The following is a 7,967-nucleotide window of genomic DNA, read 5'->3' on the forward strand; positions in this document are numbered from 1 at the left end:
TTAGGCAGAAACAGGCAAGCTCACACTGGCACATTAACTATCAAATATTCAGTCAAAACTCCATATGTGGTCCCCACTTCTTGGTTGATTTCTATTCCCACTTTGTCTTCTACCATCTTGTCAACTTCCTGAGTGACTCCCCATCGACTCTGTCTACCTGACTGGCCACCAGATCGACCACCTGACTAGCCTGACCTGCCAACTGGCCACTCCTCTGTCTGGAATTAGAAGATGTGTTACCATCATAATATTCTTCAATTTCAGATAATTTGGCTGGCACTGAGAGTACCTGTATCCAGTCAGAATTCTGCCGCTCTTTCTATAACCTTTCTGACTCAGTTGTAGGAACATCAGAGAAAACACCCATATTTCCTTTCAGGAGGCACATTCTGGTAATCTGAGACACTGTATTACTACTCAGCTTTCTATTAAGTTCTTTCCAAGCACAGCTGACATCCTGTATTTCCTCTAGGCTTTGCAGAGTCATGGTCACAAACCCCTTATGAGAGGTGATCAAAGATCATGGTTCAAAGCTTGATGCATCAGAAATGTGGGCTAAAGCTGCAGCCAGTGCATCCACTGCCCCTTTCTCTTCTATCAGTCTCTGAGCTGATGGTTGGAAAAAATCAGCAGCATAAGAAATGGAAGCCAGAGACCTGATGGCATCCATGCTTTTAGATTTAACTAAATCCATTGTGGAAAGAACACTTACATGTTTAAAAGCAATTATTGCTTTTTGTTCCACATGTCTTAGTTGACCTGCTTCTTTTCATTGATAAAACATATATAAATCACTGTCCATCCAGCTCTACCTGTTTATCCAGAGCAATGGATATAGGACTCAATATCCTGAGGAGGAGAACGTTGAATCACCAGGTCAACTTCATGAATGTCCAAACCATAGGCAGTCACACTGGTTGCCGTGAAGACTTTAAAACTACCTTCTCTGAAGCCTTTTAGTGTAATTTCTCTTTGTGACTGCAATGTCCCCATGTAAACACTGGGAATTCTGTTTTATGTGTGGACTCATGGCCATTTCAGTTACATGCTTCTTGGTCTCACAAAAAATAATAGCCCACCTGAGTGTAAATTAGTTCAACCATTGCAGAAGGCAGTGTGGCAATTTCTCAAGGACCTAGAAATAGAAATTCCATTTGACCCAGCAATCCCATTACTGAATATATATCCAAGGGATTATAAATCGGTTCTATTATATAGACACATGCATATGTATGTTCATTGCGGCACTGTTTACAATAGCAAAGACCTGGAACCAACACAAATGCCCATCAATGATAGACTGGACAAGGAAAATATGGCACATATACACCATGGAATACTATGCAGCCATAAAAAACGATGAGTTCATGTCCTTTGTAGGGACATGGATGAATCTGGAAACCATCATTCTCAGCAAACTGACAAAAGAACAGAAAATCAAATATCACATGTTCTCACTCATAGGTGGGTGTTGAACCATAAGAACACATGGACACAGGGAGGAGAGCATCACACACTGGGGTCTGTTGGTGGGGGACTAGGGGAGGGACAGCAGGGGGTAGGGAGGTTGAGGAGGGATAACTTGGGGAGAAATGCCAGATATACGTGTTGGGGGGTTGGAGACAGCAAACCACATTTCCATGTATGTACCTATGCAACAATCCTGCATGAACTGCACATGTACCTCAGAACCTAAAGTACAGTAAAAAATATATTAAAAAAATAATAATACCCACCCTTCAGACCCACTGTAGACTTGAAGTGCTGGCCTCTGAGACCAGTGACACTGGATGGCCAAATGTGCCACAGGAGTTGTAGCCTTTTCAGTCATTTTTCCAACAAGGTCAACCTGTTCATATCTGGATTTCATGTATCCTTTTTACAACTTTGTATACCCACTTGGGCAAGTTGCAGAAGAAAGTAGTCGGAGGATTGTCTTCAGAATCAGTTTTATAGGATTCGTGAATAATATCTTCAACTTGCTGAGCAAAACCTAAATCTAACATTTGATCCATTTCATCAAGCACAACATGGCACAGTTTAGAAAGATCTCATCAACCACTCTGCAGATGGTCTTTAATATGACCAGGGGTTTCAATCAAGATGTCAATACCATTTTAAATATGATTAATTTGGCTTCGATATGATGTTCCACCATAAAAACACACCATGCTGAGTTTCCTAGTTATATCTTTGAAGTCTTTGACTGCTTGGTTTGCCAGCCTCCTTGTTGGAGCCAGAACAAGTACCTTTGGTGAGCGGCTTTTTAAAATTGTTTCTTGATTTCTCTGGAGTCTTTCAATCAAGGGACTAGCAAAAAAGAATGTCTTTCCTGTTTCTGTCCATGCTTGAGCTGTTAAATCTTTTCCTTTGTATACAGGAACAAAGGTTTTAACTTGAAAAGGAAAGAGGTATGTTATGCCTCGACCTTTCAGAAGCTGTATAGTCTCTTCAGAAATAGGAAAATTGGAGAAGGCTCCTTCTTTCTGTTCATGTGTTAAGGTCTTCTCTAGTTTATTATCACTTGGTTTATGAGTAGAACTATCTAAGGATGATACTCGCTTTGATTTTTTTTCATATTCATCAGTATCTCCATTTGGTAGATCTTTTCTTCTTGACTTATGAGATTTAGAGAATTATCTGAAAGTCTATTAAATCCTTCTTTAGTGTCTCCATTTAGCTTTTCTTTCATTTTAGTTTTTTGGCCTTGGGAGCATCCAGGTCATCTGTAATGCTATTTTCTCTTATTTCTGATTTTTCATCTGAGTCATAATGGTGCCTTGACTTCCTTCTGTCACTATATAATGTGTTTTCAGCACTATGTAATGTGTTTTCAGCTTATCTTGTTTAAATCTTCATAACAACCCTATAAGGGAAGTACAGGTCCATAATCCCTTATCCAAAACTGCAATATTCATAAAGCTCTTAGTGATAAGGTAAGAGGGGTAGATTCTGCTTTCTAAGGATATACAAAATAAGTCTCATTCTTTTGTTGAATGTCCGCCTTTGAATACTGCTACCTTAGCCGCTTCAGCTGATTTCTTTTTTCCAGGTCAAATGTCTCCGGTAAAAATTTTACCTGTGCATTTTTCAGCATCTTGTGATCCTCTTGAGTGTTTCAGGATTTTTTTTTCCCTTTTCCCTTTTCTTTTTGGAGGGCAATGGGGTGAGAGGAGGAAAGACTCTACAACTCCTCTACAGGCTCCTTGAGAGCAGGGACCATTTCTTTACTTATTTAGTTTAAGCTCCTTGGTGCTCAGCAAAGAGTGTGGTACAAATTAGTTTCAATAAATACATTTTGCCTCTTATTCTGGCTCTCAGACTCCTCCAAGGTGCTTGCAGCTCCATAATGTCCCCACTCCAGAGGAGTTTCCCAGACATTACTAGCCACCACTGCCTCTCTCCAGGCACAATGACCAGAACCACAATATGAGCAGCGACAGTGTGAAAGGAAGTGAGGCTAATGCGTTATTCACATGACACTGATATTGAAAATGATGAACCATTCTGATCAAAAATGATCAAATTTTTGCAAGAAACCTCATTTTACATTGATTTTTTTGCCAAACCATAAGATTCTGAAATGAATAAACCAGAAGAAGTCCTTAGGTTATAAAAAATTAAGGATGACTTCCATATGACTGTAATGTTAATAATTTTAACCCTGGTGAAAAAATCATTTAACTTCATAGAACCTATATGGATAGCATGCATTATCTAAATCAATGGAATTTTCTTCTCAGTTTTTTTGTGTGCAAAATAAGGGTATAAGAAATTTTTGTGATACTTCTTATCTAGAAAATAATTTGATAAGTTTAATATTTATCCCTTAAAAATATAAAATGTGGCGTTATACTTTGGTAGTTTCTATTCTTGTCAGTGAAACTAAGCTGGGAATTAATTACATTTTCCATAAGCCTCTGACTTGTATCTCTCCAGATTAAAGTTGGCCAAGAAAGGTAGTTGCATGCTATTTGGAAAGTGGAAAAAGCAGTGGCTATAACCATTTGAAAATCTTTTCACAGGTAGAATCAGAGACAGGCAGAAGAAGGAGTACCAGACAGGTGCCAGCTTGTCATCACTCCCTTCTGCTCCACATCTAGTTTTTCTTGACTACTGGTAGTGTTGACCAACAATGCCTCAGATCTACCCCAGATGCTTGGCTATAGGCCCACAGAGGCTGTGGTTACTCAGACACAACAGCTTTTCATAGACCACTCCACAAATTTCCCCTTTGTGGTACTAGTTTGTTGGCTAGACTTACTTGATTTCTCAAACTGACTGAGTGGTAACTCGTCTCTGATTCTCAAACTTCTCTTCAAGTCCTCTCCTTTTCCAGCTTTATCCATGATTCTAAACTAAATCTCTTATTTTATAATAGCCATAGCATTTTTGCTCCTCTGACTAAACTGTAATGGATATAAATTCTTAAGCAATGGAAGAGAAAACTTAACAAAATAATGAAGAAAAAAATATGATGATTTTAATTAATTCAAAAACCCAAACACATTTATGGATGAAGGTGGTGGAAGGTAGTCCAATCACAGAATCTTTCTCATCCAGTAAAATGAAGAAAGTAAACAGTTTTAGATTCACTAGCAGCAACCAAATAAGGAGAGGGTCCAGTCTCATGCATAAGCTTCTAAGGGTGGTAGTCACCAGGCCGGGCACGGTGGCTCACGTGTATAATTCCAGCACTTTCGGAGGCTGAGGCAGGCAGATCACAAGGTCAAGACCATCCTGGCCAACATGGTGAAACCCTGTCTCTACTAAAAATACAGAGGTTAGCTGGCGCGCCCCTGTAGTCCCAGCTGCTCCAGAGGCTGAGGCAGAAGAATTGCTTGAATCCACTAGGCACAGGTTGCAGTGACCTGAGATAGCACCATTGCAACAGAGTGAGACTTCATCTCAAAAAAAAAAAAAAAAAAAGTGGTGGTGGCCACCAAACAGAAACAAAATATTCATCTACTTCCATAAGCAGTTGCCCAGAAACAAGACGATTTGAAAAAATCCTGAGAATTCTTGCTCTGAGTGAATTCCATTTTGGCAAGAGATGGCTTAAAGTAATGATTCTCAAAATGGGGGCTGCAGGCAGTTTCAGGGAGTCTGTGGTAAAAACTGCTTTATTTGCCATTTTCATTGTGTTAACATTTTCACCAATAGTACCTAAAGCAATGACGGGTAAAACTGCTGGCAGTTTAACAAGAATCAAGACAGTGGCACCACATTTTCTTAGTAGCCACTGTATATTTAATCACTGCACATATAGAGTAAAAAATAAACCAACAATTTCACTTAAGAATGTCCGTGATGAAGGTTTGTATTATGATTATCCCTGTTTTACAGATGAGAAAACTGAGATGCACAGATGTTAAGTATCTTTTTCAAGGTCAGACAGTAAGTGGTAGAATTGGAATTCCAACCTGGGCAGTGTGGCACCATAAAAAATAGATAGTATAATTCGATTTATTCATTCACTATATATATTTTTTTGAGTACCTAATATGAACCAGATACTACTCCAGGGATTGGAGATACAAAATGATTTTCCATTTGTCCATCCAAACATCCATTCATTGTTCTTTCTGCATATGTGCATAGAGACCTATGATAATTTCTGGGTAGTATAATTTTAGGTTAGATGCCTCTCTCTTTTTGATAGTTTTCTGTGCTGCTTGAATTTTACAAATAATGAGCATATGCTATTTTTACTAAAAACAATCAAGTCATTATTTTTAAGACAAAACTGAATGTAACTAATTTATCTTTTGAAGAAAATACAAAGTAAAATTTCAAGTCTCAAGCTTAAAGCAGTATGAAAGACTGCTCTGATCTTTATTCCACTTTTAAGTATTCTTTCTTCCCACTACTTACATAGCAACTAATAGTATGTAGAAAATTGTTTCCTGAAACTAATTTAGAAGACAGTCTCCAAAATCTTGCCATCCCACACAGCAGATACTAAAGCAATTATTTTTAAAATACATTATTACAAAGACTCCTTAGAAAAAATTAACTGAAAATTCTAGTGGTATTATTGGAACTCAAGTAAAAAGAATGCTAATGACAAATTTATACATAGAACATCACTCATATGCACACTTTTCAGAAATCAGACACTTGCCTTCAGAGGAAATGAGATCTGTGAAAGTGAAAATGGTATATTCAACTAGTCTTCTTATTCCCGGGGAGAGAATAGCATATACATTTTAACAACATGAGGAATACATAAAAGTACTCATCCTAATAAAATCTACATGTTTCTGTGTAACCTGATTGATAGTGCTTTTTAAATTGATAGAATTACTAAGATACTTGCATTTAAAATTTTTCTCAGTTTTGGTTTTAATTCACATTCATTATTTATATAGTGGATAGGAAAATCATATCCACTAATGTATATTTTAATTTTACAGGGTGAAAATTTGTGATGCTCCAAAGCTTTTTTTTTTTTAATTGGGCCGGTACAGAGTGCTTTTTTTCTTTTCTCTACCACAACTTGTTAGGGTTTCAGAATACATTGGCTGTCCTAATGTCGAAGTCTAGGAATCTGGGCATCCAGCTTCTTAGAACTAATGGCTCTCTGTATTATAAAAAATTAAATACACTGATTGAGCCTAATTGTTCTTCAAGTGTCCAGACATATAATCTTTATTCTTTAGAGCTGTTGTTTCCAAATGCCAGTCTCACTCAGATTGGTGCTGAACTTACCACATAAAAATACAAGCAGAGCTTAGTACAAAGATACATTTATAATCTCACTTTGGGAGATGTTGACTTAGTAATTTAGAATTGGAAACCAAAATTTATATTTGTGAAGAGTTCTCCGTATGATTTTCATATATAGCCAGATTTGAGAATCACTGACTTAGAATATCCTGAAAAATGATTACAGAGCTGTGATGTCAGTTAGAGCAAACATTTTCTTGGTTAATTTACTGAACACACCAAGAAAGGACATGGAGAAATATCTTGCTAGATTTCGAATTTCTCCTGTTTTCCTGTTTAGTTGTAGTCAGAATTACAACTAAAGAAGCCAATAAACATTTGTGTTAGCTGAAAAACTTAAAAACTATTAAAACTATTAAAAATATGAAAACTTCAGGGGAGGAAACATTTATCATGAAGCTAAAGAAGCTTAAGTTCCACAACCAATCATATGCATGGGCCACTCTGAATGCTGATTACCATTGAAAGTGGCAGTGCCTTGAGTGAGGAGTGAAATCCAGGTTGCAATCTAAATGCATTCTTTGTAAGTGTATCTGGGAAATGGTCTAAAGAGATTTCAGACAAAGTTTGTCTGAATCTCCAAGGCACCAATACAATTATTATGATTTTTAAAATTGTAAATATTTGTTCTTTATATCTAATTTTTTTAAAAATTTATTTTATTGCATTTTAGGTTTTGGGGTACATGTGAAGAACATGCAAGATTGTTGCATAGGTATACACGTGGCTGTGTGATTTGCCGCCGTCCTCCCCATCACCTATAGCTGGCATTTCTCCCCATGCTGTCTCTCCCCAATTCCCCACCCCCCACTGACCCATCCCTATTTCCCCCCAACAGACCCAAGTGTGTAGTGCTCCCCTCCGTGTCCATGTGTTCTCATTGTTCAACACCCGCCTATGAGTGAGAACATGCGGTGTTTGATCTTCTGCCCTTGTGTCAGTTTGCTGAGAGTGATGCTTTCCAGGTTCATCCATGTCCCTACAAAGGACACAAACTTACCGTTTTTGATGGCTGCATAATATTCCATGGTGTATATGTGCCACATTTTCCCTGTCCAGTCTATCATCGATGGGCATTTGGGTTGGTTCCAGGTCGTTGCTGTTGTAAACAGTGCTGCAATGAACATTCGTGTGCACATGTCCTTGTAATAGAACGATTTATAATCCTTTGGATATATACTTAGTAATGGGATTGCTGGGTCAAATGGAATTTCTATTTCTAGGTCCTTGAGGAATCG

General features: G+C 37.8%; 1 protein-coding gene, 1 long non-coding RNA gene and 1 pseudogene across 2 annotated transcripts in view; 1 reads left to right on the forward strand and 2 right to left on the reverse strand.

The window, feature by feature from the left end:
• The window catches only part of LOC108300212, a 93,795-nt gene that overhangs the window by 33,170 nt on the left and 52,658 nt on the right, over nt 1–7,967 (forward strand). The gene's annotated exons all lie outside the window — the stretch shown is intronic.
• GPR149 (G protein-coupled receptor 149) overlaps nt 1–7,967 on the reverse strand; it is a 91,672-nt gene that overhangs the window by 22,042 nt on the left and 61,663 nt on the right. The gene's annotated exons all lie outside the window — the stretch shown is intronic.
• Nucleotides 49–3,381, reverse strand: LOC108300210 (annotated as a pseudogene).

The sequence above is a fragment of the Cebus imitator genome, unplaced genomic scaffold, assembly GCF_001604975.1.
Source record: "Cebus imitator isolate Cc_AM_T3 unplaced genomic scaffold, Cebus_imitator-1.0 Scaffold25, whole genome shotgun sequence".
In the NCBI taxonomy this organism is placed as follows: Eukaryota; Metazoa; Chordata; class Mammalia; order Primates; family Cebidae; genus Cebus; species Cebus imitator.